At 49.1% G+C, this 17,216-nt stretch overlaps 31 non-coding genes across 31 annotated transcripts; all 31 read left to right on the plus strand.

Annotated features, from left to right (window-relative positions):
* Nucleotides 1-97: 97 nt before the first annotated feature.
* Nucleotides 98-170, plus strand: Trnak-uuu (transfer RNA lysine (anticodon UUU)). Its single transcript has one exon. It is a non-coding gene; the product is annotated as a tRNA-Lys (tRNA).
* Nucleotides 171-307: 137 nt separating this feature from the next.
* Nucleotides 308-389, plus strand: Trnas-cga (transfer RNA serine (anticodon CGA)). The gene has a single exon. It is a non-coding gene; the product is annotated as a tRNA-Ser (tRNA).
* A 708-nt stretch (nucleotides 390-1,097) lies between these two features.
* On the plus strand, nucleotides 1,098-1,179 carry Trnas-uga (transfer RNA serine (anticodon UGA)). Its single transcript has one exon. It is a non-coding gene; the product is annotated as a tRNA-Ser (tRNA).
* Nucleotides 1,180-1,763: 584 nt separating this feature from the next.
* On the plus strand, nucleotides 1,764-1,836 carry Trnaf-gaa (transfer RNA phenylalanine (anticodon GAA)). The gene has a single exon. It is a non-coding gene; the product is annotated as a tRNA-Phe (tRNA).
* A 536-nt stretch (nucleotides 1,837-2,372) lies between these two features.
* On the plus strand, nucleotides 2,373-2,445 carry Trnak-uuu (transfer RNA lysine (anticodon UUU)). The gene has a single exon. It is a non-coding gene; the product is annotated as a tRNA-Lys (tRNA).
* Nucleotides 2,446-2,582: 137 nt separating this feature from the next.
* Nucleotides 2,583-2,664, plus strand: Trnas-cga (transfer RNA serine (anticodon CGA)). The gene has a single exon. It is a non-coding gene; the product is annotated as a tRNA-Ser (tRNA).
* A 708-nt stretch (nucleotides 2,665-3,372) lies between these two features.
* Trnas-uga (transfer RNA serine (anticodon UGA)) lies at nucleotides 3,373-3,454 on the plus strand. Its single transcript has one exon. It is a non-coding gene; the product is annotated as a tRNA-Ser (tRNA).
* Nucleotides 3,455-4,038: 584 nt separating this feature from the next.
* Trnaf-gaa (transfer RNA phenylalanine (anticodon GAA)) lies at nucleotides 4,039-4,111 on the plus strand. Its single transcript has one exon. It is a non-coding gene; the product is annotated as a tRNA-Phe (tRNA).
* A 536-nt stretch (nucleotides 4,112-4,647) lies between these two features.
* Nucleotides 4,648-4,720, plus strand: Trnak-uuu (transfer RNA lysine (anticodon UUU)). The gene has a single exon. It is a non-coding gene; the product is annotated as a tRNA-Lys (tRNA).
* Nucleotides 4,721-4,857: 137 nt separating this feature from the next.
* Nucleotides 4,858-4,939, plus strand: Trnas-cga (transfer RNA serine (anticodon CGA)). Its single transcript has one exon. It is a non-coding gene; the product is annotated as a tRNA-Ser (tRNA).
* A 708-nt stretch (nucleotides 4,940-5,647) lies between these two features.
* Nucleotides 5,648-5,728, plus strand: Trnas-uga (transfer RNA serine (anticodon UGA)). The gene has a single exon. It is a non-coding gene; the product is annotated as a tRNA-Ser (tRNA).
* Nucleotides 5,729-6,312: 584 nt separating this feature from the next.
* On the plus strand, nucleotides 6,313-6,385 carry Trnaf-gaa (transfer RNA phenylalanine (anticodon GAA)). Its single transcript has one exon. It is a non-coding gene; the product is annotated as a tRNA-Phe (tRNA).
* Nucleotides 6,386-6,921: 536 nt separating this feature from the next.
* Trnak-uuu (transfer RNA lysine (anticodon UUU)) lies at nucleotides 6,922-6,994 on the plus strand. Its single transcript has one exon. It is a non-coding gene; the product is annotated as a tRNA-Lys (tRNA).
* Nucleotides 6,995-7,131: 137 nt separating this feature from the next.
* Nucleotides 7,132-7,213, plus strand: Trnas-cga (transfer RNA serine (anticodon CGA)). The gene has a single exon. It is a non-coding gene; the product is annotated as a tRNA-Ser (tRNA).
* A 708-nt stretch (nucleotides 7,214-7,921) lies between these two features.
* On the plus strand, nucleotides 7,922-8,003 carry Trnas-uga (transfer RNA serine (anticodon UGA)). The gene has a single exon. It is a non-coding gene; the product is annotated as a tRNA-Ser (tRNA).
* Nucleotides 8,004-8,587: 584 nt separating this feature from the next.
* On the plus strand, nucleotides 8,588-8,660 carry Trnaf-gaa (transfer RNA phenylalanine (anticodon GAA)). Its single transcript has one exon. It is a non-coding gene; the product is annotated as a tRNA-Phe (tRNA).
* A 536-nt stretch (nucleotides 8,661-9,196) lies between these two features.
* On the plus strand, nucleotides 9,197-9,269 carry Trnak-uuu (transfer RNA lysine (anticodon UUU)). Its single transcript has one exon. It is a non-coding gene; the product is annotated as a tRNA-Lys (tRNA).
* A 137-nt stretch (nucleotides 9,270-9,406) lies between these two features.
* Nucleotides 9,407-9,488, plus strand: Trnas-cga (transfer RNA serine (anticodon CGA)). Its single transcript has one exon. It is a non-coding gene; the product is annotated as a tRNA-Ser (tRNA).
* Nucleotides 9,489-10,196: 708 nt separating this feature from the next.
* Trnas-uga (transfer RNA serine (anticodon UGA)) lies at nucleotides 10,197-10,278 on the plus strand. Its single transcript has one exon. It is a non-coding gene; the product is annotated as a tRNA-Ser (tRNA).
* Nucleotides 10,279-10,862: 584 nt separating this feature from the next.
* Trnaf-gaa (transfer RNA phenylalanine (anticodon GAA)) lies at nucleotides 10,863-10,935 on the plus strand. Its single transcript has one exon. It is a non-coding gene; the product is annotated as a tRNA-Phe (tRNA).
* A 536-nt stretch (nucleotides 10,936-11,471) lies between these two features.
* Nucleotides 11,472-11,544, plus strand: Trnak-uuu (transfer RNA lysine (anticodon UUU)). The gene has a single exon. It is a non-coding gene; the product is annotated as a tRNA-Lys (tRNA).
* Nucleotides 11,545-11,681: 137 nt separating this feature from the next.
* On the plus strand, nucleotides 11,682-11,763 carry Trnas-cga (transfer RNA serine (anticodon CGA)). Its single transcript has one exon. It is a non-coding gene; the product is annotated as a tRNA-Ser (tRNA).
* A 708-nt stretch (nucleotides 11,764-12,471) lies between these two features.
* Nucleotides 12,472-12,553, plus strand: Trnas-uga (transfer RNA serine (anticodon UGA)). The gene has a single exon. It is a non-coding gene; the product is annotated as a tRNA-Ser (tRNA).
* A 584-nt stretch (nucleotides 12,554-13,137) lies between these two features.
* Nucleotides 13,138-13,210, plus strand: Trnaf-gaa (transfer RNA phenylalanine (anticodon GAA)). Its single transcript has one exon. It is a non-coding gene; the product is annotated as a tRNA-Phe (tRNA).
* Nucleotides 13,211-13,746: 536 nt separating this feature from the next.
* Trnak-uuu (transfer RNA lysine (anticodon UUU)) lies at nucleotides 13,747-13,819 on the plus strand. The gene has a single exon. It is a non-coding gene; the product is annotated as a tRNA-Lys (tRNA).
* A 137-nt stretch (nucleotides 13,820-13,956) lies between these two features.
* On the plus strand, nucleotides 13,957-14,038 carry Trnas-cga (transfer RNA serine (anticodon CGA)). Its single transcript has one exon. It is a non-coding gene; the product is annotated as a tRNA-Ser (tRNA).
* A 708-nt stretch (nucleotides 14,039-14,746) lies between these two features.
* On the plus strand, nucleotides 14,747-14,828 carry Trnas-uga (transfer RNA serine (anticodon UGA)). Its single transcript has one exon. It is a non-coding gene; the product is annotated as a tRNA-Ser (tRNA).
* Nucleotides 14,829-15,412: 584 nt separating this feature from the next.
* Nucleotides 15,413-15,485, plus strand: Trnaf-gaa (transfer RNA phenylalanine (anticodon GAA)). Its single transcript has one exon. It is a non-coding gene; the product is annotated as a tRNA-Phe (tRNA).
* Nucleotides 15,486-16,021: 536 nt separating this feature from the next.
* Trnak-uuu (transfer RNA lysine (anticodon UUU)) lies at nucleotides 16,022-16,094 on the plus strand. The gene has a single exon. It is a non-coding gene; the product is annotated as a tRNA-Lys (tRNA).
* A 137-nt stretch (nucleotides 16,095-16,231) lies between these two features.
* On the plus strand, nucleotides 16,232-16,313 carry Trnas-cga (transfer RNA serine (anticodon CGA)). Its single transcript has one exon. It is a non-coding gene; the product is annotated as a tRNA-Ser (tRNA).
* A 708-nt stretch (nucleotides 16,314-17,021) lies between these two features.
* On the plus strand, nucleotides 17,022-17,103 carry Trnas-uga (transfer RNA serine (anticodon UGA)). The gene has a single exon. It is a non-coding gene; the product is annotated as a tRNA-Ser (tRNA).
* The last annotated feature ends 113 nt before the right edge of the window (nucleotides 17,104-17,216 follow it).

Below are 17,216 nucleotides of genomic sequence, written 5' to 3' on the forward strand. Positions count from 1 at the left end.
TTAATTAGTAACAGCTCCATGCAGCGATAGCACAGCTGTGAAGGACATGAGTCAATGTACAGCTGTGCATCGTGGGATGTTCTCTACTGTCGTGTGAGCCCGGATAGCTCAGTCGGTAGAGCATTAGGCTTTTAACCTAAGGGTCCAGGGTTCAAGTCCCTGTTCGGGCGGAAATTTTAATACTTTGGTAGCGATTCCTCTGGTAGCGGTGGAAACACTACGGAAAAGAATGCAGCTACGCCGTTTTCTGATGCCACATAGCTTTAAACCGCAGAAGTTGCATGTGTCGGAGAACCTCGACCTACGGGCAGTCGTGGCCGAGTGGTTAAGGCGTCTGATTCGAAGTTAGATTCCCTCTGGGAGCGTAGGTTCGAATCCTACCGGCTGCGTGCGATTTTGCGTAAAGAGGAGCAAATATTTTCACACACGTGAACGCGGTTGCAAACCGATGGCGCCATCTTCAACAAGACGAAAATTTCCGTTTAACAATACTGAGTGTCGCGACGGCTGCTGCTTACTGTGGCTACCGGTTCTCCTCTCACTGACGCTGGGACTGCAGAAAGCCGTCGCAGGCCCACGAGTGCGCTCCCGTCATTTTCTCGCGTCGACGCCGAGTTCGTGAGTACACAGACGTGCTTGGAAGCGTTGGACAGAGCCAACATTCATTTCTCTCTTTTTTAAGAATCGCAATTCGGTCATTCGAGTGCGGAAAAAGCAATGGTGCAGCGTTTCTTTTCTTAAGATCTCGCAGCTACTTGCAAGTATGTCGACCACTTAAGACGACAGAAAACTAGCGTCAGCGGTGCGTCAGTGGGAAGTCGGTGAAGTCGCCATTGGAGCCATAAGCCAGTAATTACGTCATGCGAATCACTCGCATGCCACACAGCTGTACGATAGCTCAGTCGGTAGAGCGTTTGATTTTCAACCAAAGGGTGTTGGGTTCAACGCCATGTCTAGGAGAAAATTAATACACTTTCGTAACGGCTAATGTGCTGGCAATGGAAACACTACAGAAAAGAGTGAGGCCACGCCGCTTTCTGCCATTGGATTGCTTCTAAAGGTGCACTTTCACGTGTCGGAAGACGCTACTGCTACCGGCAGTCGTGGCCGAGTGGTTAAGGCGTCTGACTTGAAATCAGATTCCCTCTGGGAGCGTAGGTTCGAGTCCTGCCGACTGCGGAAATTTTGTAGCTCTCAAAAGATGGGCGTTCAGCTGCATTCTAGCAGTTGCGTCACTACTAAACACGTGGGTCGCCGGCAATGTGCAGTATTATTGGCTGCAGCGCTACAGTGGCACCCAGAAGCCACAGCTCATCGCCTCGTCACACTGCCGTCCACCAGGTGTGAGTGCAAGTGTCGCCTCTCTGGGCAGTGCAGATGTGTCCATTTTAGCTTGCAGACAGTTACGTGTAGCAATTTATGAGCTAACGCAAGTCAAATGTTTTAGCGTGTGTATCTGCTAGATACTGCCTCTCACATGGTAGAGAGGCTCACTCCTTCTTGTGTCTCGTTCTCTGCACACGAGTTGCACGTGGCATCGATATAGCATAGGTTTTCTAGAGAAAGCGAAGTCAATATTACATGAATCGAGTCGACATGTTTGCTTCTTACGATGATGGAATCAGAAGAAATGTGTGTGGTACTTCACTGCATCTGCTGCTCGCCTTTCAGCGTCCCTATGTCTTATCAGACGAAGATGACTGTGAAATTGGCGGCGATTCAGAGGTTAACGAAGACGCGCAAATCTGCGGACTTAGGTGTGAGCCGAAATAGCTCAGTTGGGAGAGCGTTAGACTGAAGATCTAAAGGTCCCTGGTTCGATCCCGGGTTTCGGCAAGCGTATGTTTTGAAGCTGATGCCAATGGAATTGCTCCGAGTCTGTGATGATGTAGGTACAGCCGATAACAAAAATGACTCTATCCTGTAACTGTTCAGGTTGTCTAGTGCTTGCCGTAAGAGGAACACAGTAGGCAACTCCCTGAGAAGTAAGAAAATACGAAAAGTCCTACCGACTGCGTTCCTTTTTTTGTGTCAGGAGGTGAAGAACGTCTCCAACGGAACCGTGAAATGAGCGAAAACGTGGGAAGCATTGCATTCGAAATGCTTGTGAAATTTCCAATTACTCAGTGAGTGTCGACAAAACACGTAAATCCTCTACTCCAACGTATGAGACCTAACGACTGCTGCGGTTTGTTTTTGCATCGTGTGTCAGCATTCTTCGATAGTCTGCTACGAGCTTAGCGCGACACGTTTGTAGACAGCATTCAGGCGACGTTTAATTAGTAACAGCTCCATGCAGCGATAGCACAGCTGTGAAGGACATGAGTCAATGTACAGCTGTGCATCGTGGGATGTTCTCTACTGTCGTGTGAGCCCGGATAGCTCAGTCGGTAGAGCATTAGGCTTTTAACCTAAGGGTCCAGGGTTCAAGTCCCTGTTCGGGCGGAAATTTTAATACTTTGGTAGCGATTCCTCTGGTAGCGGTGGAAACACTACGGAAAAGAATGCAGCTACGCCGTTTTCTGATGCCACATAGCTTTAAACCGTAGAAGTTGCATGTGTCGGAGAACTTCGACCTACGGGCAGTCGTGGCCGAGTGGTTAAGGCGTCTGACTCGAAATCAGATTCCCTCTGGGAGCGTAGGTTCGAATCCTACCGGCTGCGTGCGATTTTGCGTAAAGAGGAGCAAATATTTTCACACACGTGAACGCGGTTGCAAACCGATGGCGCCATCTTCAACAAGACGAAAATTTCCGTTTAACAATACTGAGTGTCGCGACGGCTGCTGCTTACTGTGGCTACCGGTTCTCCTCTCACTGACGCTGGGACTGCAGAAAGCCGTCGCAGGCCCACGAGTGCGCTCCCGTCATTTTCTCGCGTCGACGCCGAGTTCGTGAGTACACAGACGTGCTTGGAAGCGTTGGACAGAGCCAACATTCATTTCTCTCTTTTTTAAGAATCGCAATTCGGTCATTCGAGTGCGGAAAAAGCAATGGTGCAGCGTTTCTTTTCTTAAGATCTCGCAGCTACTTGCAAGTATGTCGACCACTTAAGACGACAGAAAACTAGCGTCAGCGGTGCGTCAGTGGGAAGTCGGTGAAGTCGCCATTGGAGCCATAAGCCAGTAATTACGTCATGCGAATCACTCGCATGCCACACAGCTGTACGATAGCTCAGTCGGTAGAGCGTTTGATTTTCAACCAAAGGGTGTTGGGTTCAACGCCATGTCTAGGAGAAAATTAATACACTTTCGTAACGGCTAATGTGCTGGCAATGGAAACACTACAGAAAAGAGTGAGGCCACGCCGCTTTCTGCCATTGGATTGCTTCTAAAGGTGCACTTTCACGTGTCGGAAGACGCTACTGCTACCGGCAGTCGTGGCCGAGTGGTTAAGGCGTCTGACTTGAAATCAGATTCCCTCTGGGAGCGTAGGTTCGAGTCCTGCCGACTGCGGAAATTTTGTAGCTCTCAAAAGATGGGCGTTCAGCTGCATTCTAGCAGTTGCGTCACTACTAAACACGTGGGTCGCCGGCAATGTGCAGTATTATTGGCTGCAGCGCTACAGTGGCACCCAGAAGCCACAGCTCATCGCCTCGTCACACTGCCGTCCACCAGGTGTGAGTGCAAGTGTCGCCTCTCTGGGCAGTGCAGATGTGTCCATTTTAGCTTGCAGACAGTTACGTGTAGCAATTTATGAGCTAACGCAAGTCAAATGTTTTAGCGTGTGTATCTGCTAGATACTGCCTCTCACATGGTAGAGAGGCTCACTCCTTCTTGTGTCTCGTTCTCTGCACACGAGTTGCACGTGGCATCGATATAGCATAGGTTTTCTAGAGAAAGCGAAGTCAATATTACATGAATCGAGTCGACATGTTTGCTTCTTACGATGATGGAATCAGAAGAAATGTGTGTGGTACTTCACTGCATCTGCTGCTCGCCTTTCAGCGTCCCTATGTCTTATCAGACGAAGATGACTGTGAAATTGGCGGCGATTCAGAGGTTAACGAAGACGCGCAAATCTGCGGACTTAGGTGTGAGCCGAAATAGCTCAGTTGGGAGAGCGTTAGACTGAAGATCTAAAGGTCCCTGGTTCGATCCCGGGTTTCGGCAAGCGTATGTTTTGAAGCTGATGCCAATGGAATTGCTCCGAGTCTGTGATGATGTAGGTACAGCCGATAACAAAAATGACTCTATCCTGTAACTGTTCAGGTTGTCTAGTGCTTGCCGTAAGAGGAACACAGTAGGCAACTCCCTGAGAAGTAAGAAAATACGAAAAGTCCTACCGACTGCGTTCCTTTTTTTGTGTCAGGAGGTGAAGAACGTCTCCAACGGAACCGTGAAATGAGCGAAAACGTGGGAAGCATTGCATTCGAAATGCTTGTGAAATTTCCAATTACTCAGTGAGTGTCGACAAAACACGTAAATCCTCTACTCCAACGTATGAGACCTAACGACTGCTGCGGTTTGTTTTTGCATCGTGTGTCAGCATTCTTCGATAGTCTGCTACGAGCTTAGCGCGACACGTTTGTAGACAGCATTCAGGCGACGTTTAATTAGTAACAGCTCCATGCAGCGATAGCACAGCTGTGAAGGACATGAGTCAATGTACAGCTGTGCATCGTGGGATGTTCTCTACTGTCGTGTGAGCCCGGATAGCTCAGTCGGTAGAGCATTAGGCTTTTAACCTAAGGGTCCAGGGTTCAAGTCCCTGTTCGGGCGGAAATTTTAATACTTTGGTAGCGATTCCTCTGGTAGCGGTGGAAACACTACGGAAAAGAATGCAGCTACGCCGTTTTCTGATGCCACATAGCTTTAAACCGTAGAAGTTGCATGTGTCGGAGAACTTCGACCTACGGGCAGTCGTGGCCGAGTGGTTAAGGCGTCTGACTCGAAATCAGATTCCCTCTGGGAGCGTAGGTTCGAATCCTACCGGCTGCGTGCGATTTTGCGTAAAGAGGAGCAAATATTTTCACACACGTGAACGCGGTTGCAAACCGATGGCGCCATCTTCAACAAGACGAAAATTTCCGTTTAACAATACTGAGTGTCGCGACGGCTGCTGCTTACTGTGGCTACCGGTTCTCCTCTCACTGACGCTGGGACTGCAGAAAGCCGTCGCAGGCCCACGAGTGCGCTCCCGTCATTTTCTCGCGTCGACGCCGAGTTCGTGAGTACACAGACGTGCTTGGAAGCGTTGGACAGAGCCAACATTCATTTCTCTCTTTTTTAAGAATCGCAATTCGGTCATTCGAGTGCGGAAAAAGCAATGGTGCAGCGTTTCTTTTCTTAAGATCTCGCAGCTACTTGCAAGTATGTCGACCACTTAAGACGACAGAAAACTAGCGTCAGCGGTGCGTCAGTGGGAAGTCGGTGAAGTCGCCATTGGAGCCATAAGCCAGTAATTACGTCATGCGAATCACTCGCATGCCACACAGCTGTACGATAGCTCAGTCGGTAGAGCGTTTGATTTTCAACCAAAGGGTGTTGGGTTCAACGCCATGTCTAGGAGAAAATTAATACACTTTCGTAACGGCTAATGTGCTGGCAATGGAAACACTACAGAAAAGAGTGAGGCCACGCCGCTTTCTGCCATTGGATTGCTTCTAAAGGTGCACTTTCACGTGTCGGAAGACGCTACTGCTACCGGCAGTCGTGGCCGAGTGGTTAAGGCGTCTACTTGAAATCAGATTCCCTCTGGGAGCGTAGGTTCGAGTCCTGCCGACTGCGGAAATTTTGTAGCTCTCAAAAGATGGGCGTTCAGCTGCATTCTAGCAGTTGCGTCACTACTAAACACGTGGGTCGCCGGCAATGTGCAGTATTATTGGCTGCAGCGCTACAGTGGCACCCAGAAGCCACAGCTCATCGCCTCGTCACACTGCCGTCCACCAGGTGTGAGTGCAAGTGTCGCCTCTCTGGGCAGTGCAGATGTGTCCATTTTAGCTTGCAGACAGTTACGTGTAGCAATTTATGAGCTAACGCAAGTCAAATGTTTTAGCGTGTGTATCTGCTAGATACTGCCTCTCACATGGTAGAGAGGCTCACTCCTTCTTGTGTCTCGTTCTCTGCACACGAGTTGCACGTGGCATCGATATAGCATAGGTTTTCTAGAGAAAGCGAAGTCAATATTACATGAATCGAGTCGACATGTTTGCTTCTTACGATGATGGAATCAGAAGAAATGTGTGTGGTACTTCACTGCATCTGCTGCTCGCCTTTCAGCGTCCCTATGTCTTATCAGACGAAGATGACTGTGAAATTGGCGGCGATTCAGAGGTTAACGAAGACGCGCAAATCTGCGGACTTAGGTGTGAGCCGAAATAGCTCAGTTGGGAGAGCGTTAGACTGAAGATCTAAAGGTCCCTGGTTCGATCCCGGGTTTCGGCAAGCGTATGTTTTGAAGCTGATGCCAATGGAATTGCTCCGAGTCTGTGATGATGTAGGTACAGCCGATAACAAAAATGACTCTATCCTGTAACTGTTCAGGTTGTCTAGTGCTTGCCGTAAGAGGAACACAGTAGGCAACTCCCTGAGAAGTAAGAAAATACGAAAAGTCCTACCGACTGCGTTCCTTTTTTTGTGTCAGGAGGTGAAGAACGTCTCCAACGGAACCGTGAAATGAGCGAAAACGTGGGAAGCATTGCATTCGAAATGCTTGTGAAATTTCCAATTACTCAGTGAGTGTCGACAAAACACGTAAATCCTCTACTCCAACGTATGAGACCTAACGACTGCTGCGGTTTGTTTTTGCATCGTGTGTCAGCATTCTTCGATAGTCTGCTACGAGCTTAGCGCGACACGTTTGTAGACAGCATTCAGGCGACGTTTAATTAGTAACAGCTCCATGCAGCGATAGCACAGCTGTGAAGGACATGAGTCAATGTACAGCTGTGCATCGTGGGATGTTCTCTACTGTCGTGTGAGCCCGGATAGCTCAGTCGGTAGAGCATTAGGCTTTTAACCTAAGGGTCCAGGGTTCAAGTCCCTGTTCGGGCGGAAATTTTAATACTTTGGTAGCGATTCCTCTGGTAGCGGTGGAAACACTACGGAAAAGAATGCAGCTACGCCGTTTTCTGATGCCACATAGCTTTAAACCGTAGAAGTTGCATGTGTCGGAGAACTTCGACCTACGGGCAGTCGTGGCCGAGTGGTTAAGGCGTCTGACTCGAAATCAGATTCCCTCTGGGAGCGTAGGTTCGAATCCTACCGGCTGCGTGCGATTTTGCGTAAAGAGGAGCAAATATTTTCACACACGTGAACGCGGTTGCAAACCGATGGCGCCATCTTCAACAAGACGAAAATTTCCGTTTAACAATACTGAGTGTCGCGACGGCTGCTGCTTACTGTGGCTACCGGTTCTCCTCTCACTGACGCTGGGACTGCAGAAAGCCGTCGCAGGCCCACGAGTGCGCTCCCGTCATTTTCTCGCGTCGACGCCGAGTTCGTGAGTACACAGACGTGCTTGGAAGCGTTGGACAGAGCCAACATTCATTTCTCTCTTTTTTAAGAATCGCAATTCGGTCATTCGAGTGCGGAAAAAGCAATGGTGCAGCGTTTCTTTTCTTAAGATCTCGCAGCTACTTGCAAGTATGTCGACCACTTAAGACGACAGAAAACTAGCGTCAGCGGTGCGTCAGTGGGAAGTCGGTGAAGTCGCCATTGGAGCCATAAGCCAGTAATTACGTCATGCGAATCACTCGCATGCCACACAGCTGTACGATAGCTCAGTCGGTAGAGCGTTTGATTTTCAACCAAAGGGTGTTGGGTTCAACGCCATGTCTAGGAGAAAATTAATACACTTTCGTAACGGCTAATGTGCTGGCAATGGAAACACTACAGAAAAGAGTGAGGCCACGCCGCTTTCTGCCATTGGATTGCTTCTAAAGGTGCACTTTCACGTGTCGGAAGACGCTACTGCTACCGGCAGTCGTGGCCGAGTGGTTAAGGCGTCTGACTTGAAATCAGATTCCCTCTGGGAGCGTAGGTTCGAGTCCTGCCGACTGCGGAAATTTTGTAGCTCTCAAAAGATGGGCGTTCAGCTGCATTCTAGCAGTTGCGTCACTACTAAACACGTGGGTCGCCGGCAATGTGCAGTATTATTGGCTGCAGCGCTACAGTGGCACCCAGAAGCCACAGCTCATCGCCTCGTCACACTGCCGTCCACCAGGTGTGAGTGCAAGTGTCGCCTCTCTGGGCAGTGCAGATGTGTCCATTTTAGCTTGCAGACAGTTACGTGTAGCAATTTATGAGCTAACGCAAGTCAAATGTTTTAGCGTGTGTATCTGCTAGATACTGCCTCTCACATGGTAGAGAGGCTCACTCCTTCTTGTGTCTCGTTCTCTGCACACGAGTTGCACGTGGCATCGATATAGCATAGGTTTTCTAGAGAAAGCGAAGTCAATATTACATGAATCGAGTCGACATGTTTGCTTCTTACGATGATGGAATCAGAAGAAATGTGTGTGGTACTTCACTGCATCTGCTGCTCGCCTTTCAGCGTCCCTATGTCTTATCAGACGAAGATGACTGTGAAATTGGCGGCGATTCAGAGGTTAACGAAGACGCGCAAATCTGCGGACTTAGGTGTGAGCCGAAATAGCTCAGTTGGGAGAGCGTTAGACTGAAGATCTAAAGGTCCCTGGTTCGATCCCGGGTTTCGGCAAGCGTATGTTTTGAAGCTGATGCCAATGGAATTGCTCCGAGTCTGTGATGATGTAGGTACAGCCGATAACAAAAATGACTCTATCCTGTAACTGTTCAGGTTGTCTAGTGCTTGCCGTAAGAGGAACACAGTAGGCAACTCCCTGAGAAGTAAGAAAATACGAAAAGTCCTACCGACTGCGTTCCTTTTTTTGTGTCAGGAGGTGAAGAACGTCTCCAACGGAACCGTGAAATGAGCGAAAACGTGGGAAGCATTGCATTCGAAATGCTTGTGAAATTTCCAATTACTCAGTGAGTGTCGACAAAACACGTAAATCCTCTACTCCAACGTATGAGACCTAACGACTGCTGCGGTTTGTTTTTGCATCGTGTGTCAGCATTCTTCGATAGTCTGCTACGAGCTTAGCGCGACACGTTTGTAGACAGCATTCAGGCGACGTTTAATTAGTAACAGCTCCATGCAGCGATAGCACAGCTGTGAAGGACATGAGTCAATGTACAGCTGTGCATCGTGGGATGTTCTCTACTGTCGTGTGAGCCCGGATAGCTCAGTCGGTAGAGCATTAGGCTTTTAACCTAAGGGTCCAGGGTTCAAGTCCCTGTTCGGGCGGAAATTTTAATACTTTGGTAGCGATTCCTCTGGTAGCGGTGGAAACACTACGGAAAAGAATGCAGCTACGCCGTTTTCTGATGCCACATAGCTTTAAACCGCAGAAGTTGCATGTGTCGGAGAACCTCGACCTACGGGCAGTCGTGGCCGAGTGGTTAAGGCGTCTGATTCGAAGTTAGATTCCCTCTGGGAGCGTAGGTTCGAATCCTACCGGCTGCGTGCGATTTTGCGTAAAGAGGAGCAAATATTTTCACACACGTGAACGCGGTTGCAAACCGATGGCGCCATCTTCAACAAGACGAAAATTTCCGTTTAACAATACTGAGTGTCGCGACGGCTGCTGCTTACTGTGGCTACCGGTTCTCCTCTCACTGACGCTGGGACTGCAGAAAGCCGTCGCAGGCCCACGAGTGCGCTCCCGTCATTTTCTCGCGTCGACGCCGAGTTCGTGAGTACACAGACGTGCTTGGAAGCGTTGGACAGAGCCAACATTCATTTCTCTCTTTTTTAAGAATCGCAATTCGGTCATTCGAGTGCGGAAAAAGCAATGGTGCAGCGTTTCTTTTCTTAAGATCTCGCAGCTACTTGCAAGTATGTCGACCACTTAAGACGACAGAAAACTAGCGTCAGCGGTGCGTCAGTGGGAAGTCGGTGAAGTCGCCATTGGAGCCATAAGCCAGTAATTACGTCATGCGAATCACTCGCATGCCACACAGCTGTACGATAGCTCAGTCGGTAGAGCGTTTGATTTTCAACCAAAGGGTGTTGGGTTCAACGCCATGTCTAGGAGAAAATTAATACACTTTCGTAACGGCTAATGTGCTGGCAATGGAAACACTACAGAAAAGAGTGAGGCCACGCCGCTTTCTGCCATTGGATTGCTTCTAAAGGTGCACTTTCACGTGTCGGAAGACGCTACTGCTACCGGCAGTCGTGGCCGAGTGGTTAAGGCGTCTGACTTGAAATCAGATTCCCTCTGGGAGCGTAGGTTCGAGTCCTGCCGACTGCGGAAATTTTGTAGCTCTCAAAAGATGGGCGTTCAGCTGCATTCTAGCAGTTGCGTCACTACTAAACACGTGGGTCGCCGGCAATGTGCAGTATTATTGGCTGCAGCGCTACAGTGGCACCCAGAAGCCACAGCTCATCGCCTCGTCACACTGCCGTCCACCAGGTGTGAGTGCAAGTGTCGCCTCTCTGGGCAGTGCAGATGTGTCCATTTTAGCTTGCAGACAGTTACGTGTAGCAATTTATGAGCTAACGCAAGTCAAATGTTTTAGCGTGTGTATCTGCTAGATACTGCCTCTCACATGGTAGAGAGGCTCACTCCTTCTTGTGTCTCGTTCTCTGCACACGAGTTGCACGTGGCATCGATATAGCATAGGTTTTCTAGAGAAAGCGAAGTCAATATTACATGAATCGAGTCGACATGTTTGCTTCTTACGATGATGGAATCAGAAGAAATGTGTGTGGTACTTCACTGCATCTGCTGCTCGCCTTTCAGCGTCCCTATGTCTTATCAGACGAAGATGACTGTGAAATTGGCGGCGATTCAGAGGTTAACGAAGACGCGCAAATCTGCGGACTTAGGTGTGAGCCGAAATAGCTCAGTTGGGAGAGCGTTAGACTGAAGATCTAAAGGTCCCTGGTTCGATCCCGGGTTTCGGCAAGCGTATGTTTTGAAGCTGATGCCAATGGAATTGCTCCGAGTCTGTGATGATGTAGGTACAGCCGATAACAAAAATGACTCTATCCTGTAACTGTTCAGGTTGTCTAGTGCTTGCCGTAAGAGGAACACAGTAGGCAACTCCCTGAGAAGTAAGAAAATACGAAAAGTCCTACCGACTGCGTTCCTTTTTTTGTGTCAGGAGGTGAAGAACGTCTCCAACGGAACCGTGAAATGAGCGAAAACGTGGGAAGCATTGCATTCGAAATGCTTGTGAAATTTCCAATTACTCAGTGAGTGTCGACAAAACACGTAAATCCTCTACTCCAACGTATGAGACCTAACGACTGCTGCGGTTTGTTTTTGCATCGTGTGTCAGCATTCTTCGATAGTCTGCTACGAGCTTAGCGCGACACGTTTGTAGACAGCATTCAGGCGACGTTTAATTAGTAACAGCTCCATGCAGCGATAGCACAGCTGTGAAGGACATGAGTCAATGTACAGCTGTGCATCGTGGGATGTTCTCTACTGTCGTGTGAGCCCGGATAGCTCAGTCGGTAGAGCATTAGGCTTTTAACCTAAGGGTCCAGGGTTCAAGTCCCTGTTCGGGCGGAAATTTTAATACTTTGGTAGCGATTCCTCTGGTAGCGGTGGAAACACTACGGAAAAGAATGCAGCTACGCCGTTTTCTGATGCCACATAGCTTTAAACCGTAGAAGTTGCATGTGTCGGAGAACTTCGACCTACGGGCAGTCGTGGCCGAGTGGTTAAGGCGTCTGACTCGAAATCAGATTCCCTCTGGGAGCGTAGGTTCGAATCCTACCGGCTGCGTGCGATTTTGCGTAAAGAGGAGCAAATATTTTCACACACGTGAACGCGGTTGCAAACCGATGGCGCCATCTTCAACAAGACGAAAATTTCCGTTTAACAATACTGAGTGTCGCGACGGCTGCTGCTTACTGTGGCTACCGGTTCTCCTCTCACTGACGCTGGGACTGCAGAAAGCCGTCGCAGGCCCACGAGTGCGCTCCCGTCATTTTCTCGCGTCGACGCCGAGTTCGTGAGTACACAGACGTGCTTGGAAGCGTTGGACAGAGCCAACATTCATTTCTCTCTTTTTTAAGAATCGCAATTCGGTCATTCGAGTGCGGAAAAAGCAATGGTGCAGCGTTTCTTTTCTTAAGATCTCGCAGCTACTTGCAAGTATGTCGACCACTTAAGACGACAGAAAACTAGCGTCAGCGGTGCGTCAGTGGGAAGTCGGTGAAGTCGCCATTGGAGCCATAAGCCAGTAATTACGTCATGCGAATCACTCGCATGCCACACAGCTGTACGATAGCTCAGTCGGTAGAGCGTTTGATTTTCAACCAAAGGGTGTTGGGTTCAACGCCATGTCTAGGAGAAAATTAATACACTTTCGTAACGGCTAATGTGCTGGCAATGGAAACACTACAGAAAAGAGTGAGGCCACGCCGCTTTCTGCCATTGGATTGCTTCTAAAGGTGCACTTTCACGTGTCGGAAGACGCTACTGCTACCGGCAGTCGTGGCCGAGTGGTTAAGGCGTCTGACTTGAAATCAGATTCCCTCTGGGAGCGTAGGTTCGAGTCCTGCCGACTGCGGAAATTTTGTAGCTCTCAAAAGATGGGCGTTCAGCTGCATTCTAGCAGTTGCGTCACTACTAAACACGTGGGTCGCCGGCAATGTGCAGTATTATTGGCTGCAGCGCTACAGTGGCACCCAGAAGCCACAGCTCATCGCCTCGTCACACTGCCGTCCACCAGGTGTGAGTGCAAGTGTCGCCTCTCTGGGCAGTGCAGATGTGTCCATTTTAGCTTGCAGACAGTTACGTGTAGCAATTTATGAGCTAACGCAAGTCAAATGTTTTAGCGTGTGTATCTGCTAGATACTGCCTCTCACATGGTAGAGAGGCTCACTCCTTCTTGTGTCTCGTTCTCTGCACACGAGTTGCACGTGGCATCGATATAGCATAGGTTTTCTAGAGAAAGCGAAGTCAATATTACATGAATCGAGTCGACATGTTTGCTTCTTACGATGATGGAATCAGAAGAAATGTGTGTGGTACTTCACTGCATCTGCTGCTCGCCTTTCAGCGTCCCTATGTCTTATCAGACGAAGATGACTGTGAAATTGGCGGCGATTCAGAGGTTAACGAAGACGCGCAAATCTGCGGACTTAGGTGTGAGCCGAAATAGCTCAGTTGGGAGAGCGTTAGACTGAAGATCTAAAGGTCCCTGGTTCGATCCCGGGTTTCGGCAAGCGTATGTTTTGAAGCTGATGCCAATGGAATTGCTCCGAGTCTGTGATGATGTAGGTACAGCCGATAACAAAAATGACTCTATCCTGTAACTGTTCAGGTTGTCTAGTGCTTGCCGTAAGAGGAACACAGTAGGCAACTCCCTGAGAAGTAAGAAAATACGAAAAGTCCTACCGACTGCGTTCCTTTTTTTGTGTCAGGAGGTGAAGAACGTCTCCAACGGAACCGTGAAATGAGCGAAAACGTGGGAAGCATTGCATTCGAAATGCTTGTGAAATTTCCAATTACTCAGTGAGTGTCGACAAAACACGTAAATCCTCTACTCCAACGTATGAGACCTAACGACTGCTGCGGTTTGTTTTTGCATCGTGTGTCAGCATTCTTCGATAGTCTGCTACGAGCTTAGCGCGACACGTTTGTAGACAGCATTCAGGCGACGTTTAATTAGTAACAGCTCCATGCAGCGATAGCACAGCTGTGAAGGACATGAGTCAATGTACAGCTGTGCATCGTGGGATGTTCTCTACTGTCGTGTGAGCCCGGATAGCTCAGTCGGTAGAGCATTAGGCTTTTAACCTAAGGGTCCAGGGTTCAAGTCCCTGTTCGGGCGGAAATTTTAATACTTTGGTAGCGATTCCTCTGGTAGCGGTGGAAACACTACGGAAAAGAATGCAGCTACGCCGTTTTCTGATGCCACATAGCTTTAAACCGTAGAAGTTGCATGTGTCGGAGAACTTCGACCTACGGGCAGTCGTGGCCGAGTGGTTAAGGCGTCTGACTCGAAATCAGATTCCCTCTGGGAGCGTAGGTTCGAATCCTACCGGCTGCGTGCGATTTTGCGTAAAGAGGAGCAAATATTTTCACACACGTGAACGCGGTTGCAAACCGATGGCGCCATCTTCAACAAGACGAAAATTTCCGTTTAACAATACTGAGTGTCGCGACGGCTGCTGCTTACTGTGGCTACCGGTTCTCCTCTCACTGACGCTGGGACTGCAGAAAGCCGTCGCAGGCCCACGAGTGCGCTCCCGTCATTTTCTCGCGTCGACGCCGAGTTCGTGAGTACACAGACGTGCTTGGAAGCGTTGGACAGAGCCAACATTCATTTCTCTCTTTTTTAAGAATCGCAATTCGGTCATTCGAGTGCGGAAAAAGCAATGGTGCAGCGTTTCTTTTCTTAAGATCTCGCAGCTACTTGCAAGTATGTCGACCACTTAAGACGACAGAAAACTAGCGTCAGCGGTGCGTCAGTGGGAAGTCGGTGAAGTCGCCATTGGAGCCATAAGCCAGTAATTACGTCATGCGAATCACTCGCATGCCACACAGCTGTACGATAGCTCAGTCGGTAGAGCGTTTGATTTTCAACCAAAGGGTGTTGGGTTCAACGCCATGTCTAGGAGAAAATTAATACACTTTCGTAACGGCTAATGTGCTGGCAATGGAAACACTACAGAAAAGAGTGAGGCCACGCCGCTTTCTGCCATTGGATTGCTTCTAAAGGTGCACTTTCACGTGTCGGAAGACGCTACTGCTACCGGCAGTCGTGGCCGAGTGGTTAAGGCGTCTGACTTGAAATCAGATTCCCTCTGGGAGCGTAGGTTCGAGTCCTGCCGACTGCGGAAATTTTGTAGCTCTCAAAAGATGGGCGTTCAGCTGCATTCTAGCAGTTGCGTCACTACTAAACACGTGGGTCGCCGGCAATGTGCAGTATTATTGGCTGCAGCGCTACAGTGGCACCCAGAAGCCACAGCTCATCGCCTCGTCACACTGCCGTCCACCAGGTGTGAGTGCAAGTGTCGCCTCTCTGGGCAGTGCAGATGTGTCCATTTTAGCTTGCAGACAGTTACGTGTAGCAATTTATGAGCTAACGCAAGTCAAATGTTTTAGCGTGTGTATCTGCTAGATACTGCCTCTCACATGGTAGAGAGGCTCACTCCTTCTTGTGTCTCGTTCTCTGCACACGAGTTGCACGTGGCATCGATATAGCATAGGTTTTCTAGAGAAAGCGAAGTCAATATTACATGAATCGAGTCGACATGTTTGCTTCTTACGATGATGGAATCAGAAGAAATGTGTGTGGTACTTCACTGCATCTGCTGCTCGCCTTTCAGCGTCCCTATGTCTTATCAGACGAAGATGACTGTGAAATTGGCGGCGATTCAGAGGTTAACGAAGACGCGCAAATCTGCGGACTTAGGTGTGAGCCGAAATAGCTCAGTTGGGAGAGCGTTAGACTGAAGATCTAAAGGTCCCTGGTTCGATCCCGGGTTTCGGCAAGCGTATGTTTTGAAGCTGATGCCAATGGAATTGCTCCGAGTCTGTGATGATGTAGGTACAGCCGATAACAAAAATGACTCTATCCTGTAACTGTTCAGGTTGTCTAGTGCTTGCCGTAAGAGGAACACAGTAGGCAACTCCCTGAGAAGTAAGAAAATACGAAAAGTCCTACCGACTGCGTTCCTTTTTTTGTGTCAGGAGGTGAAGAACGTCTCCAACGGAACCGTGAAATGAGCGAAAACGTGGGAAGCATTGCATTCGAAATGCTTGTGAAATTTCCAATTACTCAGTGAGTGTCGACAAAACACGTAAATCCTCTACTCCAACGTATGAGACCTAACGACTGCTGCGGTTTGTTTTTGCATCGTGTGTCAGCATTCTTCGATAGTCTGCTACGAGCTTAGCGCGACACGTTTGTAGACAGCATTCAGGCGACGTTTAATTAGTAACAGCTCCATGCAGCGATAGCACAGCTGTGAAGGACATGAGTCAATGTACAGCTGTGCATCGTGGGATGTTCTCTACTGTCGTGTGAGCCCGGATAGCTCAGTCGGTAGAGCATTAGGCTTTTAACCTAAGGGTCCAGGGTTCAAGTCCCTGTTCGGGCGGAAATTTTAATACTTTGGTAGCGATTCCTCTGGTAGCGGTGGAAACACTACGGAAAAGAATGCAGCTACGCCGTTTTCTGATGCCACATAGCTTTAAACCGTAGAAGTTGCATGTGTCGGAGAACTTCGACCTACGGGCAGTCGTGGCCGAGTGGTTAAGGCGTCTGACTCGAAATCAGATTCCCTCTGGGAGCGTAGGTTCGAATCCTACCGGCTGCGTGCGATTTTGCGTAAAGAGGAGCAAATATTTTCACACACGTGAACGCGGTTGCAAACCGATGGCGCCATCTTCAACAAGACGAAAATTTCCGTTTAACAATACTGAGTGTCGCGACGGCTGCTGCTTACTGTGGCTACCGGTTCTCCTCTCACTGACGCTGGGACTGCAGAAAGCCGTCGCAGGCCCACGAGTGCGCTCCCGTCATTTTCTCGCGTCGACGCCGAGTTCGTGAGTACACAGACGTGCTTGGAAGCGTTGGACAGAGCCAACATTCATTTCTCTCTTTTTTAAGAATCGCAATTCGGTCATTCGAGTGCGGAAAAAGCAATGGTGCAGCGTTTCTTTTCTTAAGATCTCGCAGCTACTTGCAAGTATGTCGACCACTTAAGACGACAGAAAACTAGCGTCAGCGGTGCGTCAGTGGGAAGTCGGTGAAGTCGCCATTGGAGCCATAAGCCAGTAATTACGTCATGCGAATCACTCGCATGCCACACAGCTGTACGATAGCTCAGTCGGTAGAGCGTTTGATTTTCAACCAAAGGGTGTTGGGTTCAACGCCATGTCTAGGAGAAAATTAATACACTTTCGTAACGGCTAATGTGCTGGCAATGGAAACACTACAGAAAAGAGTGAGGCCACGCCGCTTTCTGCCATTGGATTGCTTCTAAAGGTGCACTTTCACGTGTCGGAAGACGCTACTGCTACCGGCAGTCGTGGCCGAGTGGTTAAGGCGTCTGACTTGAAATCAGATTCCCTCTGGGAGCGTAGGTTCGAGTCCTGCCGACTGCGGAAATTTTGTAGCTCTCAAAAGATGGGCGTTCAGCTGCATTCTAGCAGTTGCGTCACTACTAAACACGTGGGTCGCCGGCAATGTGCAGTATTATTGGCTGCAGCGCTACAGT

Source organism: Schistocerca gregaria, unplaced genomic scaffold, assembly GCF_023897955.1.
Source record: "Schistocerca gregaria isolate iqSchGreg1 unplaced genomic scaffold, iqSchGreg1.2 ptg001165l, whole genome shotgun sequence".
Lineage (NCBI taxonomy): Eukaryota > Metazoa > Arthropoda > Insecta > Orthoptera > Acrididae > Schistocerca > Schistocerca gregaria.